Below are 16,817 nucleotides of genomic sequence, written 5' to 3'. Positions count from 1 at the left end.
TCATTATGTTCAACACTGTCTTAACAATAGAAATGAATCAAATGAGGTTTACATTTTTCCTGGGATTTCTCACTTGCTAACTGACTTTCCCTTCTATCATGTACTCTATGATTAACATGGAAACTGAAGACTCATATTGAGGTCCTTGAAACCAACATAGAGTTGACACCAGTTTCTTAACCTGATCACTGAAAAGGACAAACCAAACGAATGAAATTATGTATGGCGAGGATGCTTTCAGCATGAAGGGGGTCTGCCACTCAGCCTTGGCAACCTAGTTGTACTCACCGTTTTATTGTGGTTCTAAGATTAGGCTGGCTGACTGTGCTGTCATCTAGAAATATGGCTGGGCATGAGCTACACTTTTTAGTAAGCTGCCCTGGAGATACCTGAAGGGGAAGGGAGATAGAAGAAAATGTCACAGTAAGTTAAACCTATAAAAGTGTGTTTTTTCCTTGGTTAAAATGTCAAACGATGAAGCATTAAGATTTTCCTTATACTCCATGAACTGCTGAGTGTTGCATCACGGGCAGCTCCATGGGAAACCTCTGTACTCTCACTTCCACAGGCAAGATCTGAGAAATGTGGTATAAACTGCTGCTCTTGAAAAAGGACCCACAAATGAACCTGCAAAGCACCTGTTATAAATTGCCTTTATAGTAATGAGAAAGCTTTCAGTAAGACTTCAGTGTTTCTTCCTTAAGCAATGAAATGCAGCGGAGATTCCTATTTCTATTCATTCACTACAATAAAATGCAATGCTTTATATAATATCGATGTGAGAGCATTTCATTGCAGTCAATGAACGCCAATCATAAATGTATTAGTTTGGGAGACAGTGTGAGGAACCAAGCGTCTTTGAATCAGAGGCTGGGCATGCCAGGGCTGCTCGATCACTAGTGACCTGAAGCCCATAGAGCTCTTTGAGCCTCAGTTTCCTGATCTGGAGGATGAAAGGGTATAGCTTTAAGATTCTCTCACAGCCAAGAAACAGACAAAGCAGCTCTGAGAATTTCACGGTTAAGTAAGACTGCCACTATATTACACAAGGGAGAGCCTCAGAGAATACTTTCCACTCATCTCACAGTTTTATCAATTCTACTCTACATGTTATCTGCCACTCATCATGGCACTCTGCTGCCTTGCGCATGCTGCTCTCTGCCTGCAGTGGCTTCTTCCTCCTCCTTGTCCCAGCAAGCTTGACCCCATCGACCTCCAGCAAACCTCAGCCAGCAGCCACACAACCAAACTTCTACCTTTCTGCACACTTACACCTCTGTTTCACCACCTGTTACATGGTCTCAACTGCTTGCCTGGTGTCCCCCTCCTAAGTAAGCAAGCAAGCTCCTCCAGGTGACAGATTCTTACTGCTCCTCCTCCAGCTGCTGAGAACAGAATCTGGGACAAATTAGGAATCAAGAAGCATTTGACCAATTATTTAAGATCGATTACAACTGGAAGGTAAATCATGCTAATGATACACATTCAAACTATCTGCAGTGGTGCTGGGTAGGTGACAAAGAGCTTTGTCAGACCCTCTAGAGAATAAGCTATCTTTAAAACACTTTAGAAGTATCCATTTATTTGTGAAGAGCCCAAAACACAGCCATAGTCAAATACTAAAACAGCCTGAACTATGTGAGGACAATTCTCTTCCTTTAAGTAAAGGCCAGTAATCAAATCCCAGTCACTGTCAGTAGCTCTGAGTAATAGCATTCTTTAATACCACAGAACACAAGCAGTTTTAACACTTGGTTTTCTTGGTTTTTGTTTACTAATTCAGATGAGCCTTCCTTCCTTCTATTAAAATAAAGTAGTTTTCACCACGCTGTCACACTCTATCCGTGTCCTCCACAAACGCATCAAAGGTGAAACAAGGAGAAAATCTAGTCAATGTTTTTTTAAAATACAGAGCATTTAAATAAACATTGCCAGTAGCCAATAATAAGAACTATCCAAATGGGTGTATAAGCCACCGTTTTGCTTGTTTCACGTATTTTATGGCAAGGCCACTTACTCCTTATTAACAAAAAGTTCTACACATAACACACCTGAAATGCACCACTATTTGGAAGAATTTCTCCTTCAAGCTAGAAATGATTTCAACTGAAACTCATATATTCCTTAAGCCATCTGGTTAATGTGTAATTTTAGAATCTCAAAAGAGACACAGCATGAAAACTGTTCATTCAAATAGTTATATTCTAAATGAAGTTATCTTTTAAAAGGTCACCACTATTAAGAGTATGACACATTACACACAGTAAAAGTCAGTTCTGACTATAAAATCTACCTATGAGGGGAATAAAAATAGTGAGAAAATGCACCAAAATATAGACTAGTTTGTAGAGCTTTGGCTTTGGCTAACATTTATCCCGTTTTTCTCTATTAAAACTTTTTCTTTATTATGAATTATATCTGTTTATCTTTGGAAATATTAGTGCTGAAACGTTTAAGAAGTTTAATCAGACGTAGCCCTACAGACTATGGGTGCTCATTTGGTCTATCAGTAACCTACAGACTACTGGCTAGATCCTACCAAAGAAATAGTGAACACTTCTCCAGGCCTACTCCTGAAGCGATTCAAACTTTTGGCATCTACTATTCACTAAAGGATGGCAGAATTAAAGCCCCTGAGCAAAGCCTGGATGTACTAGCTGCCAACAGGTTACTTTCCCCTCATCTCACTTTAAAATTTAAGGTAACTGTCCTTTATGATTAAAGCCTTATCATCACTGGCTCAAAACCTCAATAAACTACACTGACAAAGATTAATGATATAAAATGCAAATACAAAAATCAAACAGCAGAACCCACTCACTGATAGTTTAATGTTCAATGAAGAAGAGTATCTACCTTCATTCAGAGCTAAGGACAGAACAGATGGACTTCTACAATCTTTACAAGAAGGGAAAAGGCTTATTTAGTAGACTTCAGGTTTAATGGCAAAGACTAGAAAATCATCATACTGGAAGACTAATAAGTAACAATCCCCCCCAAAACTTATCATTAAAAGTCAAGCACCTGTTGAAATTCTGCCTCCACCCAAGTGAATCTTCCCATCCTGCCTACTGCCTCTGAGTTTAACCCATCAAAAAAATTAAGCTGAAATTCACTTTTTTCTTCCCCTTTCCACAAGCTTTAGATGTGTTTCTTAATAATTATTAAGACTTTAACTTAAAATTTTGTAATCTTCTATGCATTAGCCTGGGGCTTCCCTGGTGGCTCAGTGGGTGAAGAATCCACCTGCCAATGCAGGAGACGCAGGTTTGATCCCTCAATCAGGAAGATCCCCTGAAGAAGGAAATAGCAACCCACTCCAGTATTCTTGCCTGGAAAAGTCCATGAACAGGGGAGCCTGGTGGGATACAGTCCCTGGGGTTGCAGAAGAGTCATGTCTGACTTAGCAACAATAACAAGAAGTGCCTGAGTGTAAACCACTCCATCCACATTACTGCACATTAATGGCCAACGTGGCAGGATGAGTAGTCTGAACAGGATTCTTATCAAGGCCTTAGTAGAGATGTGCAGTATTCTAATTGTAGGTATAATAGAAAGTATTGTCTGAATCAGCATCATTAACTATACTGAATTAAAACTTTTAAACTGAGAATTTACATTCAGAGTATAAATCCAACTTTGAGTGGACCAACCACAAATCTACTTCTTTTCCCACCTTCTTTCAGAGATATCATCTCATTAGAATTAAAAGTATTTTTTTAAAAAAGCTGTACCCAAGACAGGATAAACTGCAGATGATTTTTGATGTTTGAAAGATGAAAAAATGAGATAAAGGAGTAGTAACTGACATGGCATAACAGAGGAAGCACAACCTTGGAACTACAGAGTGACTGGGCCAGGAACAACAAAACCAATCTGGCTTACAGAACCCAAGGCAGGTTCAAAATTCAGAGACGTGGTCGCCAAATCCGTGCAGTGAGGTCTATCAGTTAGCAAAGTGGTGCTTCCAATTACATCTTAACATACAGCAAGGGACCATCACATGTTTGAGGGAAACCCCCAAGAAGTCACAGATCAAAGCAGGGAGAAGGAACTGATGGGAATGATAAAAATCCAGGAGCAAATAAAAACGCAAAAAAAAATCTTCAACATCTACAGAAAGATGAGAAATTGCATCAGTGAAAAAAAGAATGAAAGGATGGAAGAGAACTCTAAAAAATAAGGTAGACAAAACAATATATTCAATAGAAGGATTAGAGCAGAGTCAAGGAAACCTCCATGAAGTAGGACAAGAAGACAAAATGGAAAACAGAAGGGGAAAAAAATTTGTGCAGAAATATTGCTCTAAAATTTTCAACATCTAACAGGAATCCAAAAGAAAAAAATAGAAAATACCAAAGCAGCACACAAAAAAATTCACTAGAAGAAAAGATGTTCTGCATGTTTAAATGCCCCAATAGCGTGACAAGGTCTATACCAAACCATGTTATGAAATTTCAAAACCCCACAAAGACAGAGGGTACTACAAGGTTCCACAGGAGGAAGGAATGAGAAAAGACTAACTTGGTAATATACAATGTATCAAATTCAACAGATTTAAGAGCAACACTGTAAATGAGAAGGCAAGAGGGAAATGTCTCTAAAACTGCAAAAATTAGTTTCCACCTAGAATTCTACACTGTATCAAATAGAAGCAGTTACACAGAGGCTAGGTCTTTATAAAATTTTTGCTCATGTGCCTTTTTCCAGGAAAATGTGCTCCAGTAAAACAAGACAGAGGGAAACCGAATCTAGGACATAGGGGATCCAACACGAGAGAGCAGTGATGTGAGATCCCAGGTGACTTCACACAGATATCCCAGGAAAACAGGCACAGAGCCAGTCCAGGAATCATTAGTATGTAGGGGGTAGGAAGACAAAAGGTTGGCGAACAGTGTCTCCAAGAAGAAATGGAACAGATGTGGTTTTGTGGATGGTAAATATTTTTGACAGGCATGTGACAAATGTTACAACATTTGGGGGAAAAAATAGCTGTTAGAAAACAGGCAAGTGAATATAGTCAGGAAATTAATTCCACAGAAAAAAAATGAAGAATGTGAAAGCAGGGAGACTGGCCAGGGAGTTACTCAACTATGTTGGGCTGTGTGAGATCATGTTTGCTAGAAAAAGCAGAACTGGATTATCCTGAGAAGTGTAGAAGTGCTCAGATTTCATTAATATTGAAGAAAAAGAATGAAAGGTGTCTAAGGAGGTGGCACAGAGAACTATATGGCTCAGCAATGAACAATACTTGCTTAGTCATAATAATGTGAACAGTGATTCCGATTTAATAAAAACTGATGCACGCAAAGGGAACAGAAGGAGGGAAATAAAATCCCGGTGGACGAGGAGGTTACGCTCTCACCTGTTGTGCCAAGACGCCAATGGGCGGCGCTAAAGATTAAATTACCTATTACACTTTTATTACTTTGGTTAAAAACTAAGATGAAAAATTTAAGGCAAAAGAATTGAAGGTAGATCTTCATGCTATAACCATATTATTGAAATTTAACTTAAATGTCAGGACCCTTAAAAAAAAAGGGTACTACTAAGTCAAAAACCTTTCTGAATATACTTGATAATTAGGAACTAGAGATTCAGAAATTTTATAAATAAGAGGTTAATGCTAACAGTATTGGATCCATCATACTTTTTAGGAATCATGGCAGACATGCTTTTAATGAATCAAACTATTGATTTCTTAACTTTTCAACTATTTACTTACATGGTTTAAATGGTTGCTCTTCCTCTTTTCTCGCACTAAGAATAAAAAAAAACTAACTGATGAATTCTGATAAAACTACCATAGAAAAATAAGTCACTAATTATCTGATGGATTACCAATATACACAATGAGTTAAAATTTCATTCTGTTTTTTAAAATAATTTCCAACAAAATATATAATTTAAACCACCCAGCAAAATGAATCCTATAAATAATATCTAAAAACTTAGTTTTACTATTTGACTAATACTAACAGATACTCTGTATTAGGTACAAATCAAAGACTCTCCATTTACAAAAGAAAAGGACAAAGCAAATTAGGCCAGGTGAGATATTTAGCTGATAAAAAAATTTACCAGCTGCACAGTATGTAGTATTTTCTAGTTCTACATGTACTTCAGTCACCAGGATTAACAGATGACAACTCCAAGTTCCAGTTTCTGGTCAAGCACCCGGGTCTCTGGAAGCATCCTGAACCCCTTATTGGTCACCTACTCAAACACCCAACTTAAAAAATACAGGTTCTTTACACACTGGAAAGTAATCTATAAATTTTAACATACGTGCGGACCTCACTGAACATACATCGACAGCACACAGAACTGTTTTGCTCCAACAAAGGCCGGAAGAATATAAGCTCAAAGAGGGTCTCAGGCCACACGCTTTCCCACGGCATCACAAGCACGAAGTCCTTCAGACTGAGGAGAGGCAGGGGCACGGGACAGTGTTTCTTCTCCTCTCTCCACCGTCTCTCTACAGTGTGAGCAGCTCACGAGTCTGGAAAAGACTGAGAAATACAGTAATCCTAACTAAAAATAATTGCCTCAAGGCAAAGTACACACACTTTAAGAACATGCAAACTGGAAACCCCAGGAGCTCCCAGGTTGGAGAACATGTGGTACACTCTGGGCCCTGCCCCCATGCCTGGCCCTCTTCCGTCTGGCTGTTCCTGAGACAGACCCTTTGATAAAAACCAGTAATCTAATGAAAATAAAAGAGGAAAAGAACCCTCTATTTTTTACTGTGCTGCATTACTTCAAATATTATAGAACGTTCACTTCTGGTATTCCTGCTCTCATGAACAACCGAAAAACCTGATCATATATGGCTTTTTAGCAAATAAACTAGGATTTAACATATATTAAGGAAGACAAGCAGGCAAGACAAGCCGGAGTGCAAAAACTGCTGATTCTCATCTTAAAACAAGCAGGACACTGGAGATTCACACAAGGTTTCCCACACTGAGGATGACCTTCTGGAAAATCCCATATGGCAGGCACATTGGTCTGATTACCCTGACCCAGCACTACATCAGGATGAAAGAACTTTTAAAAGAACTTAAAAATTCACATGAATCTGGATGTGAGAGAGGTTCACCCGGTTGAGCACTGTGCAAAATGGTGCCGAAATCACAAGCCTCGACTCCCGTACATAACTGATTATGAAGACCTAACTGTGACCTAAACCATATCATTCATCTTTAACTCATGTGCTCTTGGAGCGAAAGGAAAAGGACAAAGCAGCATGGAAAAACAGACCACAACTAAATCATGTGCCAAGCTGACTGTCGATAAAGAAATAGCAAAGTGTATAAACAGATGGTCTGGGTGTTTCTCCTCATTAAAACAGTGACACCTAAATGAAAAATGTATCATCACATATTAAAATAAAACATCACATATTAAAGTATTATCACATATGAAAAAAAAATATTTAAACCATTCTAAGTGCTTTTCTGTATCTTCCTATAATACACAAAACAAAAACAGTTTTCAATCTTTTTCTCAGGGGGGGAAAACACTGTCTTACCGTCCGTTTGAGATTTGCTCAGGAAAATTGTGCTTGCCTTTGGGTGGTCAGAAGGGTTTGATTCCAAAGCTAACTCTGCACAGGAAAAAGAGAAAAAGGTGTGACAATTTAGTTGAGTAGAAAAAGACATGACTTTTAAAACAGCTACACGCTGATTTTAATCAAGTTTAATAGTCTTAAGAAGAGCGTTTAGTAATGACAAGAAGGAAACTGTAGTAAAGGCAACAAGACAAAAATTCTATTGGGAAACAGAAAAATTGTAGAAATTCTCCATATGTGTGGAATAAAACCAGAGCTATGTCTTAGGCTTTTTTTTTTTTTTAACTTGCACCTAATCTATGCCACTTCTAGGCGAATCATGTATGTGATTCCCCTCCTATGTATTGATTAAAAATTCAGTCACCTCTCTTTAAGCTGATATTACTAGCACATTTCAGGAAGTCTCAAGAAGCAAGTTATGCTGTAGTCAATTACTATCAGATACCAGATCAATCAATCAAATATGCTATAACCAAATGAGCTGCTTTGGCAAACGTTCTTCAGACAATCTAATGGCTAATTCCAACTACACTCAACAAACGAACTCCTTTAGTTGGCTGCCGTTTATCTAGGGGCTATTCATCATGGCAGATTTAAGAGGATTACATAAGAGTTCAATGTTCTGATCCACAGGAACACTTCCAGGATAGTGAGTTTTAACTTTGCCCTCTATTTCCAAAGCTAAACTCTCACTTCTTCCTTTCATGCTGCATGATTAATAGAGGGCTTCAGTAAGAGTACTTACTTCCTGGAGCACATCAAAGGGCTGCTTGAAAAAAATTTTGCCCATACCTACATAAAAAAGCTGGGTCTGCTGGCAGCTCACCTTGCACCAAGGTGGGACAGTCTTCTATTTAGGCAGAAATATCAAGCAAGCACAAGCTGCCATGCTGGACAGTAAGATTGTTGTTTAAAACAAACCTAAAAGCCCTATGGGCAGTTACTTAGTGCAGTTCACCTCAAACCAATTAAACAATCTTTTAAGAAACTGGACCAAGATTTTTAAAGAGCAACAGTTAAGGCAGTATTTCCCAAACCACGTAATAATTGGCCTATTTTTAAAGGGGACTTTGGTGGTCAACGTGATTTACACATTATCGCTGAGAATCAAAAGAATATATACATTGATATATTAAAAACTAACCATGTGTTCCCCATCCCGTATGGCAAAACCTACTACACTATTGTAAAGTAATTAGCCTCCAACTAATAAAAATAAATGAAAAAATAAATAAATAAAAACTAACCAGTCCCATAGTGAATTCTGTCTGACCCAGCATTTCACAAATGTTATCTACCTAGAATCCTTTTCATCCCCAAAGAAAGAATTTTGCATGAACAGTAATTTGGGACTTCCTGGTTTAATGGGAATTTCATTGTTACTGCCAGCACTAGAAATTTACATAGCTAAACCGACTGCTTTGTTCTTCGTGAAAATTCCTTCACTGCATTTGGAGTTTATTAAGCTGTTTTTGGAGAAAATATTCTCCTCAACAGTTTTATGTAAAAGACCCATAAAATTATTTTAAAGTTTTTTCCCCCCTACAGATTTGAAAAGTGGGACACTGGGAAAATAAATTATTTCAGTTATACACAAAGTTGACAGGCACAGACTTTCGACCTAAGGCTTCTGAAAGGATTCATGACTACTTACTTGTACCAGAAAGTAAACAGACTACACTGGAATCTAAAAAATAAGCAGAAATGCTTGCAAAGTAGCCATATTTTTCATCAGGGTTTATGGAATGGTAAAATTTAACAAGAGTCAATGGAAGTCCAGGAAAAATAAGTGTCAGGATCAAAGAGAAGCAAGCTTTAACACACACACACACACACACACACACACACCCTGCCAAACCAGGGTGTGTCACAGGTATGCTATGATGTGCTACTACGGATCTATATACAGAAAGCAAGAAGGCTGGGATAAAAGAAATGACAACATGCAGGAAAAAAGTAAACTTGCCCAAGTGATCAGAAAAGAGCTGGCACTCCCCCTACCCTACCCTAGAGGTTTCAAGGGTGGGCACATGACCCAGAACTGACTGATAGATCACAGCTTTCCTGGAACTTCCCAAGAAGCAGAAGAAGGCAGAGCGGTGCCCTAGGACCCTTAGCTAGTCTGGGGCTGCTGGACCCTCCTCTTGCCATCATGAGGGGAAAGGCTTTTCAGGAGAGATCAATAGAGGACAGCAGAACTGATAGGCTGTGAGGTCATTGAACTCCTGGGTCAAGTACTGCTTCATTTACTCATTCAACTCCAGTTATATAAAAGTCAATATATATATTTTTTAATTTAAGCTATTCTGAGACATTTTCTCAAACTTGCAACTGAAAGAGACCTGGTTAACCAGCAGTACTGATGATCACCATGAAGGTGGGGAAAGGTAAAAGTCACTTGCTCATTCCTTTAACAAATGTCATGAACAAAAATTTGCATAAGCCAAAATGACCCTATTTAAAAATTAACCCACAGACTTACAACCCTTACTTTTAGTTGTTTTCCTTATACATTAGAAAAAGCTCTAATTAGTGTATAATTTATGTCTTCTTGTTACTAACAACCCTTCTACATCTGACTGTTGCATATTTACTGTTTAATGAATACACAACAGCCCATCAAGCGTTATTCCTGTGCTGGACTTAGCCAATCTCCTATTGCTGGGGTTTAGGTACTTACAACGTTCTATTCTTTGATGAGGAAACTTTTCATCTATTGTTATACAGCTTTTTAAATAAATAATGGTTTTATCTCCTTAGCAAAGATCTTCAAAAGTGGGATGTCTAAGCCAAAAGGTTAGATCATTTTCATGGCTCAAGGTACAGTGCTAAACTGCTTCCTGAAGAAGGTGGGGCCACATTAATGTATAATACTACCAATCATGACAGTTTTAGTTCCGACCCCTGCTCTGTACAGTTGAGAGGTGCGGGGGGGGGGGGGGGGGGAAGTCCTACTAATATAAATAAGGAACAGCACTGTAGATCTAATCTGTATTTCTTTCGGTTTCACAGATTTTACTACTTTCCCATAATTATCAGCATCATTTCCACTTTGGTGAGCTGCCTATCATTCATACATACTAAACATACCAGGGCCTTACTGCTGTCAATTTGCATGAGGTTTTCAGAAAATATTAATCTTCTGTTCACAGCCTATATAACAATTTTCTACACAACATGCACTTTTTGCCAGTGAAAACTACATCACTATTTTATAATAGACTTGACAGGTAAGCCATTAGACAGTAAACTCACACATACACACAATATTTCTGCACACTCCATTAACTGTTTTGCCAAGAGTCTAAGGAGACGATGAAAAAAATCTACCGTACTCTTCACTGTCACAAAGGTAAGACTGTCAACTCTGAAGCAAAGCATTACCACCCATACTTCCCCTCATCCCCTCTCCCACAAGCACACACAGTAATGTTAGAGGTATTTTGAGAAATTACTGTGCATTTTATATGTGAATTCTTCCTAAAATTACTTCTCTAGCAATCTTTAAGAATGTTTTAACCCAGGAGAAATATTCTTGAGCTTATGATTAGGGGTTATGATTAAAGTTATATTTTAAGACCCATCACTTTTATATTACCAATTTAAATTGCAACTTATTGGACAGCATGATAGACTTATGTGGAAAAAGGATGACTAAAAAAAATTTAAATTCGGGTCTTAATATAAACACTCCCAGGAGGAAACCCGTAAAATACCAGGTCACTGAACATTACTTTTCCTCCAACCTAACATTCTATCAATCGTGAGATCCATCTCAATTGCAGATGTTAAAAATATGAAAATAAAGGCAACTGAGGACAAACAAGATGCATTACTGAAGCCTAAAAGTGTTAAAATTATGCTGTCAAACTGTCAATAAATGATTTTTCCCTGTCAAAATATCAGAGAGAGGGTAGTGATCAAGAAATCATCTGACAGGAGGAGACTAATGCCAACATACTGACTTCAGTTCAGTTCAGTTCAGTCGAGTCCGACTCTTTGCGACCCCGTGAATCGCAGCATGCCAGGCCTCCCTGTCCATCACCAACTCCCGGAGTCCACCCAAACCCATGTCCATTGTGCCGGTGATTCCATCCAACCATCTCATCCTCTGTCGACCCCTTCTCTGCCTGCCCTCAGTCTTGCCCAGCATCAGGGTCTTTTCAAATGAGTCAGCTCTCTGCATCAGGTGGCCAGAGTATTGGAGTTTCACCTTCAACATCAGTCCTTCCAATGAACATCCAGGACTCATCTCCTTTAGGATGGACTGGTTGGATCTCCTTGCAGTTCAAGGGACTCTCAGGAGCCTTCTCCAACACCACAGTTCAAAAGCATCAATTCTTTGGCGCTCAGCTTTCTGTATAGTCCAACTCTCACATCCATACATGACCACTGAAAAACCATGGCCTTGACTAGATGGACCTTTGTTGGCAAAGTAATATCTCTGCTTTTTAGTATGCTGTCTAGGTTGGTCCTAACTTTTCTTCTAAGGAGCAAGCGTCTTTTAATTTCATGGCTGCAATCACCATCCGCAGTGATTTTGGAGCCCAGAAAAATAAAGTCAGCCACTGTTTCCACATCTATTTGCCATGAAGTGATGGGACTGTATGCAATGATCTTAGTTTTCTGAATGTTGAGCTTTAAGCCAACTTCTTTACTCTCCTCTTTCACTTTCACCTTCATCAAGAGGCTCTTTAGTTCTTCTTCACTTCATATATTGCAACTAAACAGGACTGTCAGCACTTTCTGGGCCAACTTCTGGGCTCCAGTTTACTTAAAGGTTTACTCCATTTACTGAACTGCCCTATCACCCCTAGTAGTACAGTATATTACTTTTATGGCTAATAATACATTTCATGTCTTACAGTCAGCCGGTGATTTCATCTGAGTCCACACTTTACACCCTAGCCAAGCGGTTCCTGCCAGCAGATGCTGACCTGGGCTGTCTCAACGGAGGGCACACAGCATGCTCCTGCAACCCCCTCAACTGACCTGCTTCCCCAGTTTCTGACCAACCTGGCTTCCAAACTGCTTCTCAACTTGCCTCTAACTTGGTTCTCAGTCCTGCCTTACCTTAATCCTCAATCAAATGCTGTAATGATGATGACCAAGAGATGATAGACAGGTAAGTATACCTGGATTTATGTATTTCTAAGGAGTACTTAGCTCGGGCTTCTTGGACTTTTAGGAACCTTTCTGGGTTGCAAGCTATGGTGATTTCATTTCACATCATACAATGTTACTGTTTTAACTCTTCAAGTTTTATTGCTTTAATACCCTAAAAATAAACAATTTTTCTAAAAGGGGCGAGAAAAAAGGTAGTATTTCAAAGCAGAGCACAAAATGACATCAATAAATTTTATCCCTATATGTCATGTACATGGAATTTACAGTCCTGATCTATCAAGGTTTTAAAAATGAGTAAAACCTTGGACAATTCTATACCTCAGAGAAGAATCCCTACACTGCCTAACTCAGAACACGATAAGAATCAAATGAAATTCAAGAGCAATCCATACACTATAGCTTCACAGAGTTACACAAGCCCCTTCACCATGACAAGGCTGCAATCCATGAGGGGATATACTATATAAAGCATAATAAATGATACATCACAGCTTTCACAAATTAACTCAAAAGCCAAAAGTGAACATTTAGCATTTCATAGGAAAACTGATGTCCACTTATCACCCTCAGCCAAATAACATCTTAAGTAGATAGTGCTTTGTTGTTGTTCAGTCACTAAGTTGTGTCTGACTTTGCAACTCCATGGACTGCAGCACGCCAGGCTTCCCAGTCCTACACGATTCTGTTTGTGCAAACTCATGTCATTGAGTCAGGCCACCCACTAAAGGAAAGAGGATAAGAGTACCCAAGGGCAAGCATTTCTCCTAGTGTTCTTCCTTTTTCTTCTTTAATAAGCAAATACATATCATTTCTCCTGCTTCTGTCATGGAGATTGGTGTATATTTTCTCCCCATTTTTTTTCAGGTTAACATCCCCTGCAGATGAAGTCATTAACAGTGGAGAGAGCTCCTTCACAGCTCCCTAATTCTTCAGTGTCTGGATGTGCTAGTTTACCAGTCCCTTACTGGACATCTGAATTATTTCCAGTATTTTGCTACTGAAGATAATGCAACATATGCAGCCTATACCTTCAGAATAAATTCCTTTAGTAGGATCTCTGGATTAAGTGAGACTGTGCCAACTTCCCCTTCAAGGGTTGACCAATTTCCCATTTTTACCAGCAATATATGAATGTAACTTTCCTCAGTATCACCAAAGAATGCAGTGCCGAGTTTCTGAATTTTCTCCCAACACAAGCTACAGTAGTTGTATTTTCATTTCTCTTATGTGTGAGGATACGCTTAAAAGCCATCCGCATTTCTTTTTCTGTGACTTATCCCATTCATATTGTTGTTAGCCTACTTTTAGATTCACTCAGTTTCTTCAAGTCAGCCTATTTTAGGCCCTTCTTAATGTTGCTTTTTTGTTCAAACCACTGTTGGCTCTCAGCTGAGTGACTACACCAGCCTCCTAGCTTGTCTCCCTGCTTCATTCTACCCCTGCCCACGTTAGAGTAGAGAGTAGCTCGTCTGATCTCCCTCCCCTCTGCCCACGCCTCCTTCCCCTTCTTTAAGAATTATCACCATTCCCTTCCATATAACCTTTCAATGGTTTCCCATTACAATTAGACTAAAATCCGTATTTTTTCTTGTCAAGGTCTACTAGACACAAGGCCTTAACCCCCTGATATTCCTCCTGGCATTCTTTCACTCAGCTGCAGCCACCCTCTTTCTGTCCTCTGCCTACACCGAGCATATTTCCTTCTGAGGACCTCACAGGGCTCCCCTTCACTCCTAGGATGCTCACTGTCACTTAAGGAGACCACCCCCAGTAACACTGCCCCCTCCCCAGTCCATGACCATCCTTTTCTTTCTTCTCAGTGTTTCGCTACTTGACATTATTCCTGTGTCAACAGGCCCCAGGGACCTCTAGGAAGTAAAGACCAGAGTTAGGGTTTGGGTTTTGTCAGTATAACCTCTGTTTGTCCTGCCCCTAAATCGTGCCCAATAATCATCCATTTCAGTGTACCCCAAATCATTTATGCTTCTCCCAATTTTCCTTCATCATCTAAGATTTCTTCTAATGCTGTCCTTTGATGGGTCTGTCACCCAAGACCAGCATTAATTTCAGATCTCTTCGAGCGGTAGTTTAGTTACTCAGACTCAAAGACACCGACAGGTTACCAAGACCCACAAAAACCTAAGAGAGGAAATCTACTGTTCAGTGACAAATCAATGGTAACTTTAATTTGGGGACAGAACATTTAATGTTAAAATACCTTAACTACAAAATGACTCACCCTATGAATTTAATTAAGTCGAAAGACAAAGCCACAAGACCAGAATTCTACAGGGAAGTACGATACATCACTTTTTATGTCTGTGCCCAGATTAAAGCAATATAATGAGATTATAAAAGACAACCATAAAGGGTGGGTAAATGAATGATGCTCCAACCATTAAACAGGTGGTAAAAAGCAGACTGCACAGCTACATGCAGCTGCGTGGAAATACATCCTGGGGCACGCTTCAGGTGTCAGCACGGTTCCAGGAGCTTCCCGTCTTCACTTTACAAGAGAAAGTTACAATGTGGCACACAAAGAACGATCTCATACAATAAACACAACATTCTGTTTATTCGTATACAAAAGGTTCAGGAAGAACCAACACCAAAATATTAATGAAAATTCTGGATATTCTGAGTATGAGTGAATGACTTTTTAGTATTTTGCAAATCTTTTACCTCAAATGTTTACTGGTATCAAAAAAGTAAAAAAAACAAAAAGTGTTTATAATAGCTACTGAAAGGAGGAAAAACCTGTTGCTCAGAGGTTTTCCCCCATTACGTTGTCAATTCCTTCCCTACCCACTCCTTGGAGGATGGAAGGAAGGAATCACTTGAGAGAGCAGCTTGCACCAGAGAATGAGCAAAGTTCCCAAGAGGAGAATATAAAGGCTGTTTGAAAAGCTGATGCATAATAATAAAATCAGATAATAGGACCTTAGCATCTTATTTTCTATTATTGACAGTAACATCAGTTACATTAGATACACTGTTAAAGGCAAGATAGCAACAAAATTCTTTTGAGTCTATCTGATATTTATACTAGGTTCGTAGGAGTTAACTGAAACAGCTTGAAGAAATCATGTTCTTCTCAAAGGTTTCTGAAGAAAAACACACAGCATCATTTATGTTTGGTTTTGTCTAAGTAACCAAATAATTCTTCATTGCAGAAAAGCCAAAATGTTTTATATCAATGCAGGTATTTCTCAGTTTCCAGGGAAACTGATATAAAATTGTCTGAAATAAAAACATTAAGAGCAAACTTCCAATGTGCTTGCACTTTACATTCGTGTTCTGACCTCGTATCTATGGAAACTTAATAATAGGCAAATGCTGAAATTGAGGTTTCTCTCATCACTTTATTGAATGCCAAAAAAGAGAGACAAAATTAAGTAAAATTTTCACAATCATGTCAAACATAAAAAGGTAAATTCTGTGCTCATGAACCCTCTTTTTCTAGTTCCCGACTCAGCACTCCCCCTCACTAAATGCTTCGTACCTTACCTGCCCCCTTACCGGTTTCTCCTAATGTCCCTCTGTCCAGGGCATTCTCGGCTTCAATTCGAGTCAGCAGAACAAACTCTTTAAAATATACCAACATGTTTACCTGACTGGTAAATTGAGGCTAGTTCACGACTTCTTTTATTCCTATCCATTGTAAGAAATGTACAGACACAGAATGCAGAGGTATGTGTTGCTTCTGAGTTGTGAACAATAAACTCAAATGGAAATAACCAAACTGAAGTTGAGTTAGGCCTATCTTATGGATAAATTATAAAGTAAAAAGTGCATTCCAAACTTTTTTTTAAGCACCCAACAACTGAATTTGGTGTATCTACCATTCTCAAGTCTGTCTCTTCTGTTCAGTAGCTATGTTACACAGTTATTTCAGAGCTCTAAGTCTTGGCTTCTTCATTGGCATCACAGGGAGAATATTCACAGGCCTTATTTATAGATGGAAGGGTCAGGTGAAATACACCCGAAAATATGTTGTAAATCGTAAAAGAATCATACAGAAGTCCAATTTTGGTCTCCCTACACTAGCCTACTACTGTTTTTTAAAATCACTTAGAGGCTTACCTTATAGCAACAAGCTGAGCAGTTTTCACAGGTA

At 38.9% G+C, this 16,817-nt stretch overlaps 1 pseudogene; it reads right to left on the bottom strand.

Moving 5' to 3' along the window:
* The window catches only part of LOC122687404, a 34,941-nt pseudogene that overhangs the window by 16,055 nt on the left and 2,069 nt on the right, over positions 1 to 16,817 (bottom strand).

The sequence above is a fragment of the Cervus elaphus genome, chromosome 31 (assembly GCF_910594005.1).
Source record: "Cervus elaphus chromosome 31, mCerEla1.1, whole genome shotgun sequence".
Lineage (NCBI taxonomy): Eukaryota > Metazoa > Chordata > Mammalia > Artiodactyla > Cervidae > Cervus > Cervus elaphus.
Note: the sequence above shows the minus strand (reverse complement) of the source record. Positions and strands in the feature narration are given on the sequence as shown.